Source organism: Columba livia, chromosome 1, assembly GCF_036013475.1.
Source record: "Columba livia isolate bColLiv1 breed racing homer chromosome 1, bColLiv1.pat.W.v2, whole genome shotgun sequence".
Classification (NCBI taxonomy): Eukaryota; Metazoa; Chordata; class Aves; order Columbiformes; family Columbidae; genus Columba; species Columba livia.
Window position 1 is genome coordinate 103,069,390 of NC_088602.1, and position 23,641 is coordinate 103,093,030.

General features: G+C 38.4%; 1 protein-coding gene across 4 annotated transcripts in view; it reads left to right on the plus strand.

Moving 5' to 3' along the window:
* The first annotated feature begins 1,168 nt into the window (after nucleotides 1-1,168).
* The window catches only part of TAB3 (TGF-beta activated kinase 1 (MAP3K7) binding protein 3), a 49,575-nt gene continuing 27,102 nt past the window's right edge, over nucleotides 1,169-23,641 (plus strand). Inside the window, exon 1 of one of the 4 annotated variants that reach the window (XM_005508097.3) lies at nucleotides 1,169-1,309. The gene's annotated coding sequence lies outside the window, so the exon portion shown is untranslated. Of the gene's footprint in view, nucleotides 1,310-1,533; nucleotides 1,921-23,641 lie in introns of those variants that run through there. The other 3 variants (XR_010473999.1, XM_065070562.1, XM_065070540.1) reach the window with 3 other exon arrangements.

Consider the following 23,641-nt stretch of genomic DNA (forward strand, 5'->3'; position numbering starts at 1 on the left):
CTCCTTGGGTCCAAAAGCACACCTTTATATTTGGCAGTTATGGATTTTTGCTGAGGAATGTGCGCTTCAGCATCATTATATAAATTCCAATCATAGGATAAGAATCAGTCTCTGTTAGACAACAGTATTGTTGCACCAAGATCCTGTTTACTTCTGGTTTTGCATCTTGCCTCTCCAGAAATGCTAGTCAGGCTGGGCTTGTTTTCAATGCAGGGATTAGAATACAGGAATTCCTTAATTAACTTCATGCAACCTCTGATACAGGAGCCAAGGCCTTCACGTACGGAAAATGACGTGGAGAGTCAGTAATGACAATACAAGATACATATGTCCCCACCCTTCATCCTGTACTTCCCAGGTCTCTAGCAGAGAGAGACAGAAGGTGATTACAGGAACTCTGCATCTGCTCTTATTAATTCCAGTACAATAGTGTTTCTCTGGCTCTGCTGGGCCGTGATAAGAAGATAAAAGATCTACATAAGACCGATGCTAGCTAAACAAAAATACTTGAACACACAAAAAAAACCCCAAGAAACACAAATCATGGTCTTGTATCATTAGGGAGGAGATGCTTTAGATCAGCTTACACTGGCAAACAGAAGAATGTAATCTCAAACTAAGGCTCAGTCTGTGGATGAAAAACCAATGTACGCCCACTAAACCACCTACAAGGCTCTGCTTCAACAGGAAGATTTCAGCCTCGGTTGATGCCATTGAAAAGTCCAAGTTGGATCTATCTCTATCATCACCACCGCCTGAAGTGCCAGCAGAGGGACACAAAAACAATACTGGGAATGGCACAGGACGATGAGAGGTTAGGGCAAGAGCAGACCGCACGGGCATTCTTATGCATAGCTATTAAGCTATGCCATGCTACACGAGTTAATAACTGTGCTGTAGACTGTGTCCACACACCTCGTTCTTGCCGTCAGTATTTTCGATAACCGTCCAACCACGCTCAGAAAGAGGTTTCTGTCACAGGGGAAGCCCTTACACAAGCACCCTGCCTCCCACCCGCTGTCTCTGTCTCTCAGACCTCGGGTGCCCGCCCGGTACTCCCACGCCCTCCCTCCCGCAGTGAAGCCAGCGCTGCAGCCCAGCCGCGGTCACTGCTGCGGGGGCGGCTGCTGCCCACACTCCTCCTCCCCTCCCCTCCCCTCCGCTCCGCTCCGCCGTTCGTGCGTAACACCCGGCTGCCCGCCCCCTCACCAACCCCGGCGCCCAGGGCCGGCGGCCTCCCGCGAGTCGCAACCGGCTCCGGGAAGACTTTAAACGAGCTGAGGAAAAACTCGCACTATGAAGACGGAAGGTTGGGAATACAAGGGGTTCTCACGGCCAAGCACCCCCTCCACACCAACCGCCCCGAACCGCCGGCATCACCTCCCCCCGCTGCCGTTAGTTACCGCGCGCGTTCAAACCCCCGCCCCGCGCACGCCAAGTCTCGCGAGGGTGGGGGGGGGGGCAGCCGGCGCGCGCGGGCCGCGCCATGTCGAAACCTGGTCGGCGCAGGCCGGGCCCCGCCCCTCGCCGCGCGCCCGGCGGCCTCAGCGCTCCGCACTGAGCGTGCGGCGCTAGCCCGCCTATCCCGGAAGCGCTTCCCGGCCGCGCGCCGCGCTCCGGGGCTCCCCCTCCCCCTCTCCCCCCCTCCCCCCCAGTCGCGGAGACCCCGGTGCCGTCCGGAGAGGCCCCCCCTCCCCCCGTACCCCGCTCCGCGCGCCCTCACCGGGGGGGGGCACGCACCTCTCCCCCCGCCGGCTAGCGCCCAGGAGGAGCGGGGGGGGCCCGCGCGGGGCTACTCGCGTGCTGCCCCCCTCCAACGGTCGCCGTCCCGGAGGCCCCGGGCAGAGCCGAGGGGCTGGCCGGACGGGCGGGCGGGCGGGCATGCAGCCGCCGCCGGAGCCGAGCCCTCAGCGCAGCACGGTGAGGGGAGCAGGCCCCGGGGCGGGGGGCGGGCAGAGGGAGATATGTTGAGGCTGAATTTTGGGCTGCCCGCAGATGGGGGCGCCCCGTCATGGAGGGAGGCTCGGGACGGAGTGGGGGGTGACACCCCCGTCGTTCCCCCCCTCCCCCGTGGTCCCCCTCGGTTCCGCCGGGCGGTGGGCTGAGCCCTGCCCCCCCGCATGGGGGGAGCGGGCAGGAGTTGGCGGTTCCCCGTTGTCGGTCCGGGGTGGGGGGAGCAGACTGTCCCGGGGGAGAGGACCTCAGCGGGGTCGGGGGTTCCGCGGGGTGTGCGGGGGCAGGGGTGTGGTGATGGGAGGGTGTTCGTGTTGATCCTGGCTCTTGTTTTGCTGCCGCACTCCCACGCACTGAACAGAGAAAACTTTGGTCTTTGTTTTTGGAGCCCTTTGGAGAGGGTGGCTGGCTGACTGGCCCGGGGATCCTGTGCGGGTGTCCACTTAGCAGGGGCTGTGGTGTCTGCTGGGCCACAGATGCTGCTCTAGCTGTGTTAATTAATTAAAAAAAAATCACAGGTAAAAGAGCTGCCACTGCCTCTTTGAAATGTTGACTGCAGTATGATGATGCTGCTGTTGTGGTTTGGCTCTGGATATAGAAGGCCCCCAAAGGTAGCAAGGCCTCAGTTATGCTCATTCCAGAGTCTTGTCTTCAGGTCAGGTTTGACATATTATCAGTTATTTATATTGGCTGTTGGGAGGAATAGATTTGGGTTTCTTTTGGTTTGTTTTTTAATATAGGTGTGTTTGGTGGAAGGTTGCTGCTCTTATGTATGGTTTGATACTATTCCAGTGTTAACATTTGACTATGCAGTTGGTTTGTTTTCCTCTCATTCAAACATGACTTGTAACGTAATATTGGCTATTCTTTCCCTTGCTTTAGCAAGGAGAAAACAAGGAGAGGAAAGGCAGTTGCTTAGATTGTTTGAGAGTAACTATACCTTGGAGTTTGGCAGAGAATCCCTGTCACCAAAAAAAATGGAATGGCCCAGGTATTCCACACTGGGAAGTAATGGAAAAACTTAAAACAAGACACTATAAAACTGTCTTTGAAGGTTTTGGTGGAAACTAATTTGAAGATGATATTAGTAGTCTGTTAATATCTTTTATAACTGATGAATACAGTAAAAATTAACTAAAGAAATTGGCTACTAAGACAGCTATTTGTTATGCTTTTATGATTGCTGTTATAATAACTACATTTCAAGATTTTTCAGCTTGATGTTTTACAGTAGCTTTTGTTTTCCCCTCTTCTGTTCTAAATAAATACTGAGGGTGGATAGGCCGACCCCTCCTGCTGATGTATTGATAAGTGTCTGTTATTTTTAGTGCTGGTGTTCACTGTTACAAAATTGAGTACTAATTGTTTATAGGCTTATGTTCTGTAACAGGTCCACTTGACCAGTTCTTTTTTCAGAGGAATTAGTATAAAAAGACTCTTTAAAACATACAGTTAAAGTCTGCATTGTCAGAGGTCAGTGTGTTTCCTGATAGCTTTAATTTTGTTTTCCAGATGTGTGAGAAAAGCAATACTTTTATTTTGCCCCTTTTCAAGTATATTTTCAGTTAACATATTTCATGTAAAAAAGAAGAAATGTTAAATTCATTTCCTCTTACTAGTGAGAGAGGAACAGGATTCTTAAAAATAAAGTATTTCACAACATTTGTTAAGGCCTGCCCTTTGTCCTGTCTTGTGAATAGTGTCAGTTGATAGCAGCAATCTGAAGAATGCCATAACAGCCTGTATGGGTGTATATATAGACTGTCTCAGTTAATCCATAAAATTACTAACATATCAAATTTTACACATATTAGTAAAGAACAATAAAATCAGCATTTAAGTCTGCCTTTAATCTTAAATCTTTTGGTTGGGTTGGATGCTTCTTGTGAAACTATACTTCTATGATGTATTTTTATCTGGCTTGGTTCATAACCTTTACTATAAGTGATTGCAGATAATAGTAAAGAGGGTATTGTGAGATCTGTATCCATTCTTTCTTATTGTTTCCCAGATGTCATTGAGGGTCCTTTTTCCTTCCATTAGTTGTCATGTTGAGGAAGACAAGATAAGTTGAATAGGTGTTGTGAAAACGTGTCTTTTCCACCCAAATTTGATGATATGTCTGTGCTGACATCTGTCCACTGAGTTGCAGAGGAGTAATGGTAAACAGGATTCCTTTGAAGTTGTCCAAGAGAATACATTAGTGTGTTTCTAAAGGTTTTCTGGTAATAGCTTTTCCCTTTCTGTCTCCTCTCAAAAATTGTGATTAAATGAAGTTCAGGTTTTGGTTGCACTGGTCTTTAGATTCTTCCTCTTGCCTTTAAACCTGTGATGATTAATTTTGTATGTATTTTTAAACAGTGTGAATAACCTCAAAGTATGACCTGCATGAGTATTCTTGGTTAGGATTAGAGTTATATGTTTCTTTTTGTACTGCAGTACGTAATAAATATGAAACTTAATAAGTTTTCTTGAGTTATTTTTCTAAGAACTGTCTTCAAGTGGAGTTTCTACAACTGCAATGTTTTAGCAACATAACTAACAATACAAGCAAAATCCTTTGATTTACTTCTTTGACAGCAAATATATTTTACTGATGATCCAAACATTGAGTAAATGATCAAATCTAGTAAATTTTGGATAATGTTAAGTCTATCAGTTATGCTTAGTATGGTGCGATACCTTTTGTTCTGGGGGTGTCTGTATTATGATCTTCTTTCAGCTGCTGTGAGCTGAAGAAGGTGCAGTGCCTGGTGTGTATGTATCTATGCGTGCACACATAAATGTAAGTAAAGGTGTTTGCAGTGAAAGAGTTAACTTCATTACATGGTACATTTAAAAGGCAGGTGACAAATGGAGAGTGAAATGAAGAGACAATTTATACAAAACCTCCAACTTTTTCGTAAGCATCTTTTGGACTGCTTTTGACTACAAGTGTTTCAAGTTACGAGGTAGAAATATCTGTGACTTGTGGTTTTGCAACATTTTTTCCTGTCCCTGTTACTGTCTTTACTCAAACAGAAAAACAAAGCTAAACTGGAAATTGGTGGTATTGCCTAGTGCAGTAATCTGATATTAGGGTATTGCTTTCAAATCGCCACCGAACTTTTCTGGTGTTATCTTTTTTTTTTTATTTTTGCAAGTTGGAGCTACCTATATAATGTAAATTTTCGGTAGACTGTTATTTCTGTATGGACATGGCAGACTAAAATATCTTGACTTCAGACTAAATGTCTGAAGGGCAATATTAACTATATTGTGAAAGACCAAGAATCATTTTGTTGAGATTGACTGTGTGGTGATGTCATGGTTCCAGTTCACATATGTTAAACATTCTTTCTAAATGGCAAGATGAGATTTTTGAAATACTTGTTTAGACTCATATGCAAATGTTGGAGGTGTTGATTGAAAATGTTTCTAGAGTAGCTTCTTGTATTCTGCCAGATCTTAAAGTGTCAGTTGAAGCTGTCCTTTGAAAGGCTTTCAAATTGTGAATATGCTAGTAATACCTGTGGAAATTTGTGTCTCCAGTTTCAGACAAACATGTAAGTCTGACCTGATAGTGTAGATGGTTCTGTGGTACTTTGTATTCATTCTGAGTATCTCTTATTATTTATGAGGTGGGTAGTTGGTTAGCGACTTCTGTGCTGTATCAGCCAGTGCTTAAAAGGTGGCACTGTGGTATTAGTATCCAGTAGGCCCATGTGCACAACAACCAGAAAAAACATCACTGAAGCCTTTTTATTGACATGAGAAGTAGAAATATGTCTGGCAAAATTCAGTACGTAATAAGAAGACAAGACAAAGTTACAATGTTGGTAATAAACCATACAGATCAAGATGGACAGTGAATTCTTAGTGTCTGGGTTTTTTCTTGTTCTTCTCTTTTTGAAGATTAATTATACTAGATAGATCACACTCTGTGTGTGTCTCAGTTTAATGTCAGAATGGAACTAACATTTCAGTATTCTTACACCCCATTGATTACTGTGTTGAATGTTTTGCCTTCAAGTAATGATTCGTAATAGCCAGCATAGCACTGTAGCATAAAAGTGAAAAATGTCATCTCTGTTAAGGCTTTATACAGCTTTGTATTCTTAAGAAGCATTGGTTCTTGACTTCCAAGTGGGCTTTATTTTATTCAGGGCCTGAATTTAAAGTAGTAGTACTTTAAAAACATCTTCAATGTATTATCAGATTTTGTCCTAACATAGTGGTATTGTAAGGAAAATTACTTTTCCTTTGCTCTTTTCAGAAGGTTGTATAAAGCAGGATGGCTTCATAGGCAAACAGTAAAGCTACAGAATAGAGAAAAAGGTCGTTCTGCTGTAGTAACGTTCAGTAACCTTACTGTTACAGCTGAAGTATACATGTTTTTCTACCTGCCTGTGGGCTTGCTGGTGGATAAGTATGAATGTTTTCTTAAAAATACCTTTCAGCAGACTATGTTCAAGCAATCATGTTCCACACTCAATATGCTTTAATTAAATACTTGCTTTCAAATGAAATTGTGTATCCACTGAAGTGTATATTAATTTGAAAAGTGAATCAATTTCTGTGAAATCATGATTGATCTAGGGATACTTTTAGAAGAAAAATCTAATACTATCAGTATTTGTCTTGGATGTTGTGGCAGAAGAAATCTGGATACTTTTCTGAAATGGATTTGGCATTGACTGTTTCTTGTTATCAGGTTTGGTAACAAGATCCACGGCAGTGCTAGTATTTTATTCTTCTTGTCGTTTTAAGCTTTAATTTTTCCCTTCCTTGGTTATGTTCAAAGGTAATTTGTCCTGAAGTCTCATCTGTTTGTACAATTCGTACTGGTTTACAATGTCACAACTCACTGAAAATAGCTGGTGAAAGGCTTATTTTGTTCTATGTATGTTATAGCGCTTGTCACATTGGTATAAATCCTCAAGTATAATTCTTTTTATTCCATGAGGAGTTTGTGTACTTTGGCTTTGCTTAACTCAAGTTGTGGTCATTTATTCCTAGCACTTGAAAGAGTTATGGATTTCTTTCCTTCTTTGTTTTTTTGGCGTTGGGCATAAGATCAATTCAGAGCAAGTATAGGGGAGTTGTTTTTTGTTTGTATTTTTGTGTGTGCAGTGTGTTTTGTTGTTTGGTGTGTTGTTTGTTGTTTTTTGGTTTGTTTTTGTTTTTTTTTTCCTACCTGAGTGTTGTGCAAGTTCTGAAAGGAAGGTAAAATTTGGCTTTCATGTTGATGTGCTTGAAGATGAACTTGCAGAAGTAGTAAGCCAGGCACTAGGTCTTTTATGGAGCATTGCTGTTGAAATGTATCTACCTTTCTTTGGTGAAATTCTTAAGATTATCTTGATGGAATAATAATTCTCACTGTGATGCTGCTAATGTCAGATCAAAAATAACATGTCCAGATAAGACAAAGTGTTCATTTGGTACAGTTTTACTCTGTTGCCTCTTATTTGCTCCAAAATTATTCATAGGATAAATTTCTACTAGCAAGCGTTTTTACATCAAATATCATATTTCTTCCCACTGCTGACTTGAAGGTGTTAAAAACTGTTTATTATTTTCTGTATAATTCTACTGAAATGCCACTATATGTCCTTTCCTGGTACAAATCAATTTTTTGCTGCTATGTCATCTGGTAGCGTACAGATCTGACTTCAGTAATCTTGGAACTGATGAGTAAGTGGTGCAACTGAACTCAGAACACTTATATGAAATTGTGTTTAAAAAGAGATATTTTTGTCAGTGCTTTTGCAGATTAGCGTGGGTTTTGCAACTCATCAGTAAGTTTCAAATGGACAGCATGGGGTTAACAGTTACTTTAGTTTGGGTCTCTGCTTTGTTTCCTGCTGTTAGGATAGCATTGTGAAAATGTGGTTATAGAAGTTTGCTTGCTGTTCCTTCTTTATGAGCAGCAGTTTTATGCAGGTATTTCAAAATAGATCTCACTCTTGGTCTGCAAGTGCTTCATGTGTTTTGAGCTTATGAGCTTTTTGAATAGCTGTTCAGGATGATGTATGCAGTTTTGTACTTTCTCTTGCTTCTATACTGAAGACAACAGCCTTTGATGTGTATGAGTTTCAGTAGCAGGTAGTGACAGTGAGATAAGTCTGTGTTCACATCCAGCTTCCTTCTGTGTTGGTTTGAGCTTATTAGCATCTTTTTGCAACAAACATATTTTTTCATTTTTGTTTGCTTGAAATATCCAGTTTAAAGGAAGAGGGGACAGAAGGCAAAAGCAGTTTCTACCATATCTGTTGCAGTGGAATTAAGTTTATAAATGGCAGAATGTAGACCCTCTTAAATGAAATCTGCCTCTCTGCTTTTGAGGCCTTTTCTCTAGATACAGTAAATGCTTCTTTTGCTTTAAAGAAAGTTCCAAGTCAAGTAAATGTTCTACCTGCCAATCCTTTTCCAGATTTGGGAGTTGAGGTAAATGAGGCTGAAGGTAGCCTTAGGCCTAAGAGAGACCAAAGTAAGATCATATTTTTTGATCTGTCTTTAGAAATTGTCTCCTACTGTATTAAAGGGGAAAAAAAAAAAAAGGTCAAAAAGTCAACAAAGTGTTGAAATAAAGTTCCTTCATCTGAAAATAAAGGGCCTGTGAGAGATGAATTAGTGGCTTCTGTAAAGGAAAACTTTCTGAAGTTTTCCAAAGACAAGAAAGAACCTTGCTCTCAGTGACTTTGTACAGCAAGTCTTGCTGGTTTTAGTACCATTAACTGGATGACATCTTCCTGTAGTAATGCAGACATTGAGGGATCTTTGCTGATCTTTCCTGTTATTCAGCAAGGCAGTAGTACCAACAACACAGACATTGCTGGTACGGTAACAAACAGTAGTTCTATTTCTGGAGGAACACCCTGTCACTTGAAAGCTGCTTTTCCCTAACTGAGACCACCTTTTGTAAAAGTTGTAACAAAAATGCATGACAAGTCTCCTAAAAGCATATGTTATCCATATGTGATCAGGGCACGAACGCAGCAGCTTGTGTTTTTTGGTTTCTTATCTGTACAGTTCAGTTCTGGGCTTTTGAGTGGTCAAAACACAGCATTAGTGTCTGATGGAGGCTTCCTTTCTTAGAAACTGCAGAAAAGAGGAAGAAAGACCTTCTACTTCTCTCACCTTTTAAAGAATCCATATCTTCTCCAAGAGGAAATTCTACTCACCCTTCTGGTGGTTGAGGGAGGTGGAGAAAAGTTATTGTCAGTCTTGGACTCACTGAAACATTCCCTGTGGAGATTGCTGTTCACAGACTTGTTATCGTTAAGAACTGCATGAAGGGGAAGTGCTGTTAAGGAGCTATTATAGCAGGAAAACATCAGACAAAGTTTGACACTATTATTTTGTGAATTCAGTTTAAAAAACCCCACAAACCCAAACAACAAAAAAACAGTCCTTTTCTGTTTTGCTTGTTCTGTTTTTTCTTTTTTTTTTCTACTTCTCCCGCCAATTCCTGTTAAAATCTACATCATAGGTAATTATTTAGTCCTACTTTCTGTAAAGAAGAATTCAATAATTCTCTTAATGTCTCTTGTTTGTTGAAAGCCCTGAAAGTTGAGGGTTTGATAAGTACTTGGAGCGCTAGAATAAAAGAAAAAAAATAAAAAAGTTTAAGTATTTTTCTTTGATTTATAGGCTTTGATTCAGGAGGGGAAAAAAAAGTAGTTATGATATTAACATTTTAGTATCTCTTGTTCTTATGTTTTTATTATGTGATAGAACACAGACTCTAGAGAGTACAGATGTGTCTTACATTAAAAGTAGTGCTCGTATGGCAGTGACAAGTTTTTCCTTTGGGGCTACTCAGAATAAATTTGCCTGAACATAATTGTTGGTCTACTGTGTCCACTCGTCAATTCACAGAATATTTGAGGCTAAGCTTTGTCAGTAGTAGTTTATAGTAAAGGCTACTGATATTTTGAGTTAGCTTCTAAATGTTACTTTTTGAACTTAGTGTGTTTATATATACTTTTTTTTTTTTTTTGCCACTGTTGGTTGTTTTGCCATCAGTAAAAATGGTTATGATGACTACTACATGCTTACATAAGATGCACTCATTTTTAAAGGAAACCATTTATAGTACAGGCTATTTAGTCTTTTCAGAAAATGAAAACTCAACATGCTTAGGGGCAATGAATTTAAACTTGCTTAGACATTTCTTTTGTCAGCTTTCACCAAGTATTTTTTTTTCCTGTGGTTGTTTTTGTTGTTGTTGTTTTGTTTTTATTTTCCAAGCAAGTATATGGTATACTTAAACTTATAGGACAAGTTATTTCTGGTTGTAGTAGAATTCCTGAATTATGTAAACATGTTTATTAAACTATAAGAAAGGTCAAACAATGAGAAAAACGTGGTGTGTTGATTATTTGTTCATGAGTAGTGGTGATCCCGTGCTATGTGGTACAAGCATCTTAGTTGCTTGTTTACCTGATAGTTTGTACAGCATGATGGGATGCTACTGGAAGACTATCCACTAGACAAGTATTCTACCAAAAAAATTCTGGACTTTTTTACAATATTCAAGAAATATTGTGGTGGTTATTTCAGGAATGCACTCTTAAAAAGCAGTAAAATAGATGTATTGCAATTGTATTAAACAGTATTTAACTAGGGTTCCTTTACCAGTTAATTACATTTCTAGTTATGAAAAAAATACTTAAACATTAAATTAGTTTACTAAGGTGTAAATCTCAGGATTGATTTATAATAGGTTATTATACATGTATTTGAGTACATTTAATTTGCCTTAGTTTAATGAAATACGTTACAGATAGTCAAAGATGAGTAACTTCTGAATATATTAATGCAATTGTAAAACTTGCTGCTGAATAACTTTTCAGGAGGCATCTGTCAGGGTTGCAAACTGCTTTTTAGGTGTTTGATTTGTTTCATGGCACTAAATTAAACTCATTGCTTCTGTGCATCTCATATGAAAATACTAACATTTTTCCAGCACAATATAGGTATTTTGCATAGTTTGTCCTGCTGTTTGGGTTATTTTCTATGTTCTGTGATTCTTCTTACTTGCTAATTCCTGAAATTAATTCACAACTAATTTGGACTGCTAGGTTTGTTTTTTTCTGTGGCCAAGGCTAGGAACTCTTCCTGATTCTTCCAGATAAAAAAGAAAATAAAGACTCAAAAAGGCGGGTATTCAGGGAAGTTGGGAACAATCAACCCCTTTCCAAGGTTTAGGTTCCTGGCTTGCTTGAATGTAGATAACTTGAATTTCACAACGGTACTGATTGTTCTATCATTTAACCTTAAAAGTAAGACTTCTGGAAATGTTATCTGTTATTCTTCAGTGTCTGAAAAGCTAAATATGACTAACCAGATATATTGGTTGCAACTAGAAGTATTGGTTGCAGGGCTGGATGGAACTATGAGGTGCCTGTGTGTCCCAGAAGGAAATCTGCTAAATGGAATCATAGATTTATTACTTGGACTGCATTCATAATGGGATAGTCTAATTTCTAATAGTCTTTTCTGTCTTACCTAAAGGGACAGTCTGCTTTTGAGATCTTCCTGGTGAGATCTCATAATGACTGTTTTGGTCTAACATTTCTCTCACCCCTGGCTGCCTGCTTCCATCTCAGTATTTTGTATATCAGATTATGGCACAAGGTTTCATGGGGTTTTGAGGTGAATCAGGGAGCTGATTCAGACTGAACTAGTATTTAGGTTTTTAAAATGGAAGTTCAGCTTTAATAATGTTTTGTTCACCGTTTGGTCCCTACACATTTGCATTAGTGCATTGAGAGGAACAAGCATTCGAAGTAAAGGAGAATAAATAATTTTTTCAGAATTACTGTATTTTTGCTTGTTTAAGATGATTGTGAAACAGTCAGACCAGACTTCCTATGTGATAGTTTGCTCTTGTGGAAACACCCAGAGTTTATGCTGTAGCTAAGCATTTTATGCTGATAAATACTTCCCTGAACAAAGAGATTTTTTTTCCTTCAAAACTTATTTCCTGTAGTTAAAGGGGTTTTGTGCCTAATGTTCACTTGTTTCAATTTTTAATGTCTTTCAGAGTTCAACAACGATAGCCAAACCCCCTGTCTTTCTGGGATTGCTTATGTTTGTTTGGTGTTATCAATTGTGACACCATATGCTGGAGAAAAAGTTATGGACTTGGATGTTCAATATTTCTTTTTCCTTATAACTGCATATTTCTGTCTCTCTGCATAGAAGCCCTATGCTCCCTGATAAAATAGTTTGTAAGAAGCTTGAAATTTGAGTGTACTTATATTTGTAATTTTTGATGTGTTTTTTTTTGTTTGTTGGGTTTTGTTTTTTGCCTTCTGTTAATGATTTTGCATTTCTGGTGTTTAAGAATTTCTTTACTCTTCTCTAAAGAGACGTATTTGTTAACACTAAGAATTTTAAAACTGACTTAAAACCTAAGATACATTTGAAAGTTCAATTTTGTTTAGGTAAAAGCAGTTGTATGAACAATTCTGTACATTGAGAACATGTAATTTTGAATTCTAATAATGAGATTTCCTTTAATCTTCTGATTTTTATTTGAAAGTAATAATTTGAATTTTATAAGTTGCTTCTTGTAATAAATTATTAAAAATTCTTACCCTGCATACAATTTAAGTATGCTTGTTATGATTCTTTCATGGTGATGTTCAATTATTGATAAGTTTGGTGGACATAGTAAATACTTTGACGTAAATATGTAGATAGTCAACAGTACAGTCTTTGAACTTGTAGCTTAAACGTATGCCTCTTTATGTACAGTTTCCGTTCTTTCTGGAATCAGTTGAATTGAATGTGTATAACTACATAACTAATGTCTTCACTCTTACAGCTACTTGGTAATCTGTTTATTATAAAGGCAGTGTCTTGTTAGAAGAGTATTTTGTCTGTGTCCAGTTAATTTACTTTTCAAATATGTACAAAGTTGCTCTTCTGATCAAAGCGATTGGTTGGGTGTGGAAACCTGACAAATTGTCAGAGTAATAGGGATCCTGTATTTGGGCAAGTATGTACAGAGTTAAACATACATTTTATTTTACAAGTGTTCAAATTTGTGAGACATTTATTTTTAGTAACTTGAAAATTAAAAAAAACATGTAATAAGATAGTTGAATTAAGAGTAACTCCATAGGTTAAACTGTTTATGAAATAACAGAGAATTAGTGGTCCTTGCCTATCAAAGGTCTTGTGTATACCCTGAACGGAGCAGAGTAATCCTTGGCAGAAAAGTTTGCCAAAATATTATACTTCCATGTAAATGTGGTAACTGGGGAATCTTTTGACTGTAGTTCTCAGGTAAATATTGTTTGAAAAAAGATTCCACACTTCTTTTAGCCAAGAAAAAACCCAAACTTTAAGCAGTACTGAATTTGGTTTACTATAATGATGTGAAATAGTTGGTGAGGTAAGAATCAATGAGTTCTGTATTATAAAGTTTTTTTAAAAAAATAAATTATGTTTGTTTTTTAAATCTGATGCTCAGTCAAAGGAACAGACATCTTACAGAGGTATCTAAATACTTAATTTGCATATTTCTCCAGCAATTGGAAGGTACAAGAGAATCTGCGTATGATCCGTAGTCTAAATTAACACGTCTGTTACAGTGTTGCTCAGTTTATCTGGCCATTCAGGTAAATTCACAGGCCTATTTAGCAAAATTATTCTTAAATTAGAAGGATGTTTAACCTAGTTTTCAGATAGGTCTGAACTCTGTTTCAAAGTGAACTAATAGCATTTAATTGTCCAGAAATGTAGCATTGCTTTCCTATGCTGTAGGGCAAAAGTAACGCAGAGAACAAAATAGATACCCTTCTGAATAAGGCTTGTGTTTAAGCAGCAGTGTAAATGTCAAAAATTTTCAGCTCCTTCCCTCTCTTCTAAAAGCAGAGAAAACCCAAAGTATGCATTTGAGTCCAGGTCATACAAATGCTTAGAGCTGTGATTTGTTTGTGTTTAATGCTTGTGAGAATTCTAAAAAAGTCACCAGGCTGTTTGGTTAGGCTGAGGGTGTGACTAATCTGCTATGATTTCAGAATCAAGGCATCAGATTACGATCTTATTTTAACCTCTTTTTGCTTCCAACTGCTTTTTTGGTTCTGAAATGTACAAATCTGTCACTTTGTGCTGCTTGTGTCTAGGGCAGACACTATCTGTCACTTACTGGCCTCAGGGGAATACTCTGGTGGCAGTGTGTTTGGCTGGTGGGGAGGATGACTACAAATTATTTTAAACTTCAGATTTTTCTGCTGTCTAACCTCCTATTGTATACAAGATGGTATTCGGTTTGCAGGAAGATACATGACCTTGACATTTTTTCCTCTATATTCTTGGCAAATTATGCTTTTCTAATACTCCAGGGAGTTAAACCGAAAGACCTGTGTTTCAGACTGAAATTTTTAGTGTCTAAATGAAGAGCTGGGCATGCTCTGTATTGTTAATCTCTACAAAATGTATAGACACTGCCTCTTCTTAACAGTAAAGAAACGGGGAGATTGTTTAAAGAATGAATGCCACATCTACTCCTTTGCTGTGACACCTAAGGAAATAAACCACTGTACCATATCAAGTGAAAAAAGATTTTCAGGTTCTTATATCTTGCATCTATAACCACTCAAACTTTTCGATATATCTCTATTGCACTCTTCCATTCTTGTGAAGGTGAGAAGCAGCAAGCACAGAACAAATACCAGGGCAATTTTAATCTAGTGTAAAGAATGTTTCAAGCAGTTCTTTTGCTGCTGCTTTACTAAGTTAGCCACAAGACCCTGTATATCCCATGAGAATGGAGAGATCTGTTAAAACAGGACAGTGCTTTTGGAGGCTGTATCTACCCTGGGCTGTTGGATAGCATCTTGTTCATCTTGTTTTAGAGAAGTGGAATAATTCAAACCTCTATAGGAGTAGAATGAGTTAGTAACTATTTTAAGATGAAGCTGTCTTTGAGCGCCCCCCCCCCCCCTTTTTTTTTTTTTAATTCTTCTAAAGCAGGATTATGAGGGTAGCTTCCTAAAAGGGAAATGAAATCAGAGCCGTTTATCCTACCAGTCTTGATGGAGTACGGTAGGGCAGATCAGTGTGGAAATGATCTGGCTTTAGGGAGATGCTGATTGCTTTAAGTGTTTAACTTATATTTGGAAGAGTATCTGTCATACAGAATAAAAATAAGGTATTGTAAAATCTTAAATTGTGAATACAGACTTTGAAAAGACAAATACTACTTATTCCTGAAAGTTTCATAAAGTGTGCTTCATCCATTTTGTCTTGTGTTCAGATTTGTGCTTTTTTTTTTTTTTTAAACGTAGCTGTACCTGATGAAAGTGAAAATTGCTCGTAACTTCACCATCAGACAGCCATGCAGTGTCAACTGCAGTAAGACTGGCTAGTACTAAAGGATCTCTTTCCCTTTAATTTTTATACTGTAATACTGATCTTATAAAGCCACAGAGTTGTTTAACATGTTCCTGCTATAGCTTGTGATCACAGGCTCTGTGAAAGAGGGCTGTAGCTCCATCATCACAAAATTGGTCTTTTTATACTCAGTTGTATGTAAAAGGTCATGCATGCTCCATCTAGAAATTGCATGAGTTTCATTACTTGGATCTGCAATTTTCTGGCCTGGCAACAGACCAACAAAAATAAATGTTACAACTGGTGACCTGAATATGGACAACCTGCCTTTGCAGACAATGTCAGCGAGTAGCCAAGGTGTCAGGACTGCAAACACGATTTTCTTTAACAGACCGAAGTCATGACTGAAAGCCTCTGAGGGAAAGGTAAAGCATGTTCTTTAGAATCAGTTTGTGCTGTTACGTAGCTATGAGTGACTCTAATTCATAAAGCTTCTAATTTAATGTTAAACTGTTAGAATAGTCAGTTTTTAATCCTGTCCTCTGCCCACAAGCACAAAAGTTATTTGGCAATGTGAAGCGGAAATGAGTATTGTTTGTGGAAAAGTTCAGTGTTGGTGGCTACCCTTTTACTGCTGCTATCTCTGGTTTCTCAGCCTGCTCTGAGAAACACCTGATTTGTTGCCAGGCTCTCTGTAAGGAAGAGGACACTCCAAAGCTTTATCAAGTAAAGCTACTGTATAAGAACTTTGGCAAGAATGCATCAGTGCATTTTAGGATGAACAATTGTATTTGTATTCTGGCCTTTCCATTATCTGTTTTGGCTTGTCTGATTTCTGGCCTAAGATTATGGAACAAGTGGGTCTGAAATATGTAGACTTCCTCATGGAGATTTGCCATTGAAGCAATTGCACAGACAGGGCAGCTACAGCTTTATATGTGTCGATTGTTTAAACATTACCTCATACTTCCAAGGTTTCTCTCTGCAACACTTACAACATAGACCTTGCTTATAGAAAAAAAGAAGCTCAGAGCTTTCCTTCCAACCAGACTTTTTTTTTGGTATCCTATTAGTATTCTTTATGGAGAAGGCTGAAGCCACTGCAGAATGAAAACATTTTAAAATGTCTGCATTGGTATAGTATCTAAGGCTCATCACCCCAGAAAGTCAGTCTGGAGCTAAGGTGAGATAAAATTTTTCATCTTAAAATAATGCTAATAGAAGATTAATATGGTCTTAAAACAAGTTGCAGAAACAAAAATCTAATTTTAAGGCACTCTTCCTGCCCCCAAAAGCAAAAGAAAAATAAAAAAGACAAAAAGGGAAAAGTGAGAGAAAAAAGCACAATCTAGGGTTTATATGGCATCTGAACATATACCTATATAACTCTACATACATTTGTGTATAAATATGTTGTTGGTAGACCTTATTTTAAGGTATCTCTTCTGTTTTGCTAGGAAATTGGGTGCAGCAGTTCCTGAACTATGGCAGACACTCAGGCATCTTTAGATACACATGTATGATTATAGATAACCTCAATGTATCAATATGTTATATTGGAATAAGCATGTATAGGTAACATTAATTATATTTATGTGTAACCTCTCAATATGACCTCTTTTTGTGACACCCTTATGGGTATTCATGCAAAGACTTGTCAGAAGATACCACAAAATAGCCAAGGTTCATGTTACAGTTCCTTATCTTAACAAATTCTCCTGGAATGATAGAAAAGACAAGCATGCTGCATAATTTGTCCACCATATTTTATAGAAGTTAGTCATGGTGAAGAAATTGACACAGTCAGGCCACCGAAGCTTAATTTGGAACTTCAGAAGAAGAAGTTGATGTTTTCAGGTGTGTAGGGAGTATGTGGTTTGTGTTTTTCTCTACTGTTGATAATCTTTTGCATTGCTCAGTCTTGACTCCTGTCCCTCGTTTTTTCTGTCTACTCTCTTCTTATTTCTGTCTTATTTTTTGTTCCTGTTTATGTGTGCCTGTCTACTTCCCTCCTCTATTTCCTTTCTGTAGAGTCATATCATCCATTAGTATATGTTTGCTGGGGGTCCTGAAATGAGGTTTTCTCATCCTCTCATTCAACTCCACTTCTTTCTAATTTAGAGTTTTTCTTTAAGGTGGCCAAAGTGATGAGAGGCTAGTAGTAGCCAGGCCAGAAACACTGTTGTGTAAGTGCTCGCACTTCCCACTACCTTTTTCTTTTTCAACTGATCATCCTGAGTACAAGTGTTGTAGTGAATATAGTGTGCAGGCAGTCATTGCAATAGATATTGCTTTTTGTACTATTGTCAGTTTTATGGGCTGCTAGGTAAGCTTACACAGATCATTTAAACTGAAACTAATGCTAGTTAGTATCTCCTTTTGTCTCTACAGGAAAATGAATACTTCACAGGTATAAATATGCTTTGCAGTCATTTTCTTACTGATGCAGAAAAATGTGGAAGTTTTAAGACAGAGTGTGTTACAGAAATTATCAGTGTCCTGCCCTGTAATGCTCATCCATATATGTGATTAGCAACAAAACAGAAATCTTTGATTCAGTCAGTGTACTCAATACAGAGTATTTTCAAGGTTTGTCAGATATATGCTCCTGAGAGACTTAACAGAGAAATTGTACTACTCTGGTTATTTTTAACTGTTGTTTACAATACTATTACTGTTAGCCATCACAGAAGTCTAACAGCGATATTTCAGAAGCAGGAAACCTGATGTTTATACACTTGATTTAGAACTTTTTTGTCCTCCTTCTGCCTTAAGAATGGCTTAATTCAAAGAGCTCAAGTTTTCTTCGGTAGCATAAGCAATTAAATCTTATTTTTCAAAGTTTTTGTTAAATCACTCATTCTATTGATAATTCGTGGCATGACTGACTAAAAGGAGTGAATTTAAATTCTGTAGTTTTGCACAGATTCAGCTAGCTGACTCTGAGGGGATGGCCAAACTTTTGCTTCACTGTGAAATTGTTTGCTGAGCCACCCAAGTAAATCAAATAATGGGTTAAAAATTCAAATGCTGTAATCCTGAATGCCCCTAGTGCAGCAGTGTGCCTTTTATGGAAGTATCAGCAGGCTCAGACAACTAATGTAATTATGTTGTTTTTACTCTGCAAATGGACAATAGTGTCTTTCAGATTTATTGATAGCAATTAGTTTATTTAGAGGAAATCTTTTTAAGGGGGAGAAGCCCAAATCAAAGTGAGAAGTTGAAAAAAGTGAGGGGGGTGTTTATGCTAATTATGTGAATAGCCATTTGAATGTATAACAGGTGATTTGTGAGTGTAGTTAACTTTACAAGTTCTGTGTGGTAAGCCCAAGGACCATTTGATTCGTGTCTTTTTTTTTTTTTTAATCACGACGGTTGTTTTCAGACTTTTTGAAACTTCTGGCTTTAGTGAATAATTACTGCTGTGCACTCCTGCAAAATTACGTACAGTGTTTCATTTTGTGGAAGGCTCTTGTGGAAGGACTCATTGTTTTTTGACCAGTGTAAATAAATATATCTTGGAACAAAGGCTGTTCTGAATGTCTTGCAAGCAAGTTCAAAGCATAGCAATGAATTTGTGATGTAGGAGCAGGAACTAATGCTGAGAATCACCTCGTGTAGGAGCTATCAAACATCTCTTAGGCTGGAACAGCGTTAAGTTCCTGTTGAGCTGGTTGAGATTTGAATTGGTGACCTCCAGGTAACTCTCCCTCCATAGCAACGCTTAGAGACATTTCTTTTTCAACAAATGTTTATCTCACACTTCTGAGAAGAAGATTCACTTTCTGGAACAATTTCTGTATTAAACAATAGTTCAGTATTTTTGAAGTTTGTTAGCTAAGTTTCCCTCTAGTTTAAGCCACAGATTCTAGTAAATGTTAAATCTGGAAATGTGAATAACCGACTGTACTTTAAAAAAATGCTGGACTTTATGATTCATGGATTTGCAGTAGATTTTCTCCCATGCTTTATAGTATATACTCAATTTCATGTTTTCTTGTTTCCTTTCTGGGTCATTTTGATTCCCAAAGTAGGATGTAACAGCCAAAAAATTTTGTATCATTATCAAACTGCCTGTAGCAGGGCCAACAGTTAGAATTTATGAATTAGGAAATCTGATAGTGTGCTGGTTCACTGCAGGTTTTTTCCAGCCGCAGCCTGTATTTCACAAACATTCAGTCAGTAATTGTAGATCATATGTCCTGGTAAGAAAGCTAGTTCATCACCACATAGTTTTCGATAGTAATGTTGTACTCAAGGTTATCTGTCAGGCATACAAACTCACTTGTGCTTACAATTTTTACTTTCACTTAGTATTCTTCAGAACTCTTCCAGAAATTAGTACTTTTTGCATAGTAGCATGATTCCTGAACTATCTCACTGCCTTGAAAACTTACTTCTCTTCTAACTTTGTTATGTAGGAAGAGCTGCTTCTAGTTCTGTCTTGGAGTGAGAGAAGTATAAATTCCTAATGAAAGATTCACTAGTATCTAATGCAGCCTTTTAATATACAAAAAGGGCTTGTAAGACAGAGGGAGACTTTTTACCAAGGCCTGTAGTGACAGGACAAGAAGCAATGGTTTTAAACTGAAAGGAGTAGGTTTAGACTGGGCAAAATGAAGAAATTTCTTATGGTAGAGGTGGTGAGACACTGGAACAGGCGACTCAGAGAAGTGAATGCTCCATCATTCGAGGGTCAGGCTGGATGGGGCTTTGAGCAACCTGGTCTAGTGGAAGGTGTACCTACCCATGGCAGGGGCGCTGGAACTAGATGATCTTTAAAGGGCGCTTCCAACCCAAACCATTCTGTGATCTACTTGATAGAGACAGTACTGGCCAAGAACCTCTGACCTACTTGCTAAAATGAGTATCATTGTTCCAGTTAAGTTGTCTTTTCTTTATCATTCAATTTTTAATATCTCCTGTACCATGTAGCTATTGAAAGTAAATTCTGTTTCATGGAGATTTTACTGGTGTATAGGGTAGAGATTATTTTCACTACTTTTGCTTCTATGGAAATAGAATAAATAAGAAATCAATAAGGTCTCTTATGTTCAGATGCTAGTCCTACCTTAAAGGACAGAAATTTAATCATGACCAAGGCCATAGAATAATGTGCAACTTGCTTTGAAAAATGTTAGTTCACTGTAGAGCAATACTTTTGATTACTTTTGCACCTAGCAACTTGGTGTCTCAGTACCTGATGTTTTGGTTAAATCCATGTAAACACTAAGGTGTTTATATTGTTCCCCTGACCTTTTTTTTTTTTTTTTTTTTTTTTTAAATGTCTTCTATCATAGAAGAGGAAGAACAGTGAATAGTTAACACTAGTCCATTTAGATATGGATGGCTCACAAGGATGGCAGATTGTAATGAAAGGGAGAAAAATCAAAGCAAATGCCAAAGCACACAAGGAAATACAAAATACATGCCTAAGAGGGAACAGTGATTGATTATGATTTTTCATTCTTAGTAACAGCCTGTATCATTAACATGCTTGCCCACAGACCACAGATGAAACCTTACTATGCTTGAGTCCTATTTCTAGGCAGAGCTACTGTTGTGCTGAGAATGGATATACTCCATCCAGGTTTCTCTTACCTCAGAATTGCATATTGCTTTTGTGTAATGAAGACACACCACATTGTATCACAGTATCACTCACTTATAGAATCTGAAAAAAGGAGGAATGTCTTCATTTCTTTATACTCCCATTTCATCAATATGAGATAATAGTATTCTTATCATGCTGGCTTTAATGAATTGTATTCCCTTTCAATACTCCAAGCTTTTCTAGGCCGTCAGATGACACATTTGTGTAGCTATTTTATGGCTAAATTGACAGAGGTATCAAACCAAGAATTGTCATGTGAGTTTGCATATCTTTAGCATAAAATAAGCGACCAATTGGTCAGCAGTGATAGCTTGTCAGCTTTATTTTTAGTTTTATTTTGCTATATACTTCCTTATTGTGCTTCATTTGCCTTGCTACTATCCAGGAGCTCTATGAATCTGTTGACCTTCTTTTATGCAAGGGAATGAATGTTCCTTATAAGACTGCTTGCCAAAGCATGCAGTTGTGTTTTTAATGAGTTAGACAGTCATTCAAAACAGTGATGGAAGCATGCTGAGCTCAACTTTATTGACTGCTCAACTTTATCTCTTTCTCTGGAGACATTCAAAACTCGCCTGGACGCCTTCCTGTGTAACCTCACCTAGGTTTTTATGCTTTGACAGGGGCATTGGACTAGATGATCTTTCAAGATCCCTTCCAACCCCTAACATTCTGTGATTCTGTGACTGCTTTTCTTTTTCTAATTGAACTTCATATGTCTGTATGAACTGACAAAATATATTGAAATTGTATTGTATGTGTCTGTCCTACTCTGTGAAACAATATAGTCCCAAAACTGTGGGATGTACCAACCTGTAAATAAAAAAGCTTCTGTAACAAATGCTTATGGTGATTTGTAAGGTGGGAGAGTTGTTCGTAGCTATATGAACATGATTGTGAGGAGAAATTGCTATCTTGGTGCTGTTATAACAGTTTAGTTTCTTGTAATTCTGAGATTTTTAAGATCCTCCATCTAGCAAATCTTTTTCAAGGTATCACATTACCATGAAAGTATTTGCCTGCCTTTGCTGCAAAAGGCAAAAGTCTTAGCTGGATTGATGTGAGTGTTCTGACACTTGTGTGATGGGGTGGTTAATTTTTGTTTGAATGGTTAAATAAATGGAAACTTAGTGTACAAAATTGTTCTCTATTATTCCCAGTATTGGTATAGCATGATGACTTTAAACCATTTGCAGTCAGTTTAATATTCTGCTGCAAGCATCTTTGAATTTAAACCAACAGTGGTTCCAGAGGCTGCTCAAGTATTAGAGGTGAGATTACGTGATTGCAGCTGCAGCCAGGTCACATGCCAGGCATGTTTACAAGGCTATAATTGGGTGCAGATGCCTATTAAATAGTAGATATGTATGAGATGGGATGTTAAAACCAATGTTTTTGCTTAGTTAAGTCTTTGTATGAAGCAACTCAGTTTGAATCATCTTCACATTTTGTAGTTTTATACAAGCTTATTTACGAAAGTGTTGCTGTTTAACAGCTTTTCTGCTGTATGTTTGCAGTCATCGTAGGAAGCATCACAGTAATTACGCACCTTAACTTCTGCTTGAGTATTGAAATCCTGAAGTGGAATTGCAATGTGATCAGGTAGTGATGTAGACTTTGGCCAAAATCATGTTTATTTTTTAAAACTGCAGCGTTAGGTAAAAAAACGAAGGATACCTTGCCTAATAAAGTGCTTTCTAAATCTGTCGCCTGAGCTAATTCCCTTCTTGTCTTCTCATGTTTTACTATTGACATGCAGTGTATGGAGGGTATTCTAACCTTTGGAAGCATGTAATCAATGCGTCAACAGAGATGTAGAAGGTATAATCATATCAGTGATAAAGAGCTGGCTGCCTATAATCAGTTGATCCGTCATAGCTATCAGAAAGAATTTTTGTAGAGAAGTTTGTTGCAAGGACTGTGGGGAAGTGACGTGGAGTTTGAAGTTTCAGTTCAGATCTCTTGCTGGTGGTGTACCTTCTGAGCTCAGCTAACAATTAGCTTCTTTACAGTGCCTCAATCATGTTCTCTAACTCCAGAACTGACAGCGCTTGGCAAAATCTCAGTCCTGATTTAGTGCTGTTCCCACAAGAACAGCTTCGGTTCTATTGTTTTAAGTCTGCTTCAGATGAAGGTGCATTTTTGTTACAGTTTTACCTGATCAGTTGGCTTATCTGTGTTGAAAAGAGTGAGGTGTTATTTCTGGTCCTATATCCCTTTTCCCTTTTTACCTTTTTTCTTCCTTTCCACAGTGATATGATACTCAGTGGGCCATGCATTTTGCAGAGGAAGCTTATTAAACTAGCAAAAAGTGTTTGGTGGTTTTGTTGTTTGTTTGCTTGCTTGAGGGTTTTTTTGTTTGTGTGTTTTTTGTTTGTTTTGTTTTTTAAATTGGTTTAGCAGGTTGAGTTCAGCTGAGTTTACTGGAGTGGGAAGAAAGGTGGAGAAAGCTGTTCAGTTGTGTTTGAGTTATAACTCACTACGACTGATCACACTGCTTTTTTCATTCTGCCTTATATGCAGTAAACCTTGGCATCCTTGGAGGACTGTAGCCAAGTCTCTAGATGACTCTAGGGGCGGTGGAAGTTTGCCCACACCTATTCTAGAAGCTGAACTGGCATCTGCTCTCAAAGCAGTCCTTTTTTATAGGGTGACTTCATTCAAGAAACTGTAACAAATGTGTAATTCACTGAACAGTTTTCACTTTATGTATGTGTGTATATGTAAATAAAAACTTTGAAA